The sequence below is a fragment of the Nematolebias whitei genome, chromosome 15 (genome assembly GCF_014905685.2).
Source record: "Nematolebias whitei isolate Nwh7 chromosome 15, NemWhi1, whole genome shotgun sequence".
NCBI classification, from domain to species: Eukaryota; Metazoa; Chordata; class Actinopteri; order Cyprinodontiformes; family Rivulidae; genus Nematolebias; species Nematolebias whitei.
This window is the reverse complement of record NC_056512.1, coordinates 43691237-43693252: the sequence shown is the minus strand read 5'-3', so window position 1 is coordinate 43693252 and position 2016 is coordinate 43691237.

Genomic DNA, 2016 nt, shown 5'->3' with positions numbered 1-2016 from the left:
GAGAGAACATGCAAACTCCACCCAGAAAGGCCCCCGGACCGGGATTTGAACCAGGGACCTGCTCGCTGAGGCAGCAGCTCTACCAACTGTGCCACCGTGCTGCCCATAATTAATTATAAGTCATAATAATTAATTATTAATAATATATTATATATATATACAGGGAGTGGTGGTGCAGAGGTTAGAGAAGGTGGGCCTGTGATCGGAAGATCGCCGGTTCAACTCCTGGTACCGACAACATCAAAATGTGGGTGGGATAGGTGGAACACCCGCCTACACCCTCATTTTCCCCCCACTCTGAGCCCTTGAGCAAGGCCCTTAACTCCCACCATCTGCTCCCCCGGACACCCTAGATGCAGCGCTCTGCTCCACACAGAGGCCGTGGTAGCTCGGTGTCTGTGGTTGCATCAGGAAGAACATCTGGTGTAAAAATAATCACCAAGTCTTTGTACGACGTAGTTCGCTGTGGCGACCCTGAAGAAGAGAGAAGCCAAAAGAAAGAAAAATTCAGTTTTACTAAACCATAGAGTATTTTAAATTTTTTAAATGGTAAGTCAATAAAATAATGTGCTAAATCACGATGTGCTGTTTTAGAGATAGAAACTTACATTTTCACGATAATAAGTCATTATTTTGTGCATATCTCAACAAAGCAAATTGTTGTAAAAATAAAATGCGATCTCAAATTTAGAACGACAAACGAGTCACAATTATGAGTGTTCATCATTTTAAGATGTTGAGTCATAATAAAATGCTAGGTTATATGTGTAAGACTAAATAATACGAGAAATTAAGTCGTAATTTATAGATTTTAAGTCATAAATTCAAGGGGGTGTTTCAGAATTATGAAATGCTGTCATTATCACAAGACATAAGTCAAATAAATAAGAAGTCATCTATTTTGAAATGCTAAGCCGTGTTTATAAAATGTTTAATCATAATTATGAGGTGGTAACTTGTTTGAAGATAGTAACTTATAATCATGTTATACTAAGTCATAATTTGAGATAATTTTTATAATTGTAAGTTGCTGAGTTATATTTTGGAGATTATCTCAGAATAATGAAATTATATCATAATAATAAGATGCTAAGTCACGTGTGTACGACTCTAAATCAGAATATGCAATGCTGAGTCATGCCTTCGAGGGAAAATCTCAGCGTTATAACATGCTGTCATATTTACAAGACGCTAAGTCATAGTAAGAAGATGCTAAGTCATATAAAAAATGCTGTCATATTAAAAATTAATTCATTCAACCTTTATTTAGACAGGTAAATCCCATTGAGCCTCGAGGACTCATTTAGAAGAGAGACCTGAAAAATACGCGAAGTCATATTAAAAATACGCAAAGTCATATTAAAAAAATGCTAAGTCTTATTAAATTGATCCTAAGTCATAGTAAAAAAAAAAAAAAGCTCAATAATATTTAAATGATGCCAAGCCATATTAAATAGATCCTAAGTCATATTAAAAAGATGCTAAGTCATATTTAAAAGATGCTCAATCATATTTAAATGATACTAAACCATATTAAATAGATCTTGTCATATTAAAAAGATGCTAAGTCATATTAACTAGATCTTAAGTCATATTTAAAAAAATGCTAAGTCATATTAAATATATCCTAATTCATATTAAATAGATCCTAAGTCATATTTAAAAGATGCTCAATCATATTTAAATGATACTAAACCATATTAAATAGATCTTGTCATATTAAAAAGATGCTAAGTCATATTAACTAGATCCTAAGTCATATAAAAAATGCTAAGTCATATTAAAGAGATGCTAAGTCATATTAAAAAGATGCTAAGTCATGATTAAAAGACTATACTATAAGACACTAAGTCATATTAAAAATATGCAGTCATATTAAATAGATCCTAAGACATATTAAAAAATGCTAAGTCATGTTAAATAGATCCTAAGTCATATTAAAAAGATGCTCAATCATATTTAAATGATGCTAAACCATATTAAATAGATCTTGTCATATTAAAAAGATGCTAAGTC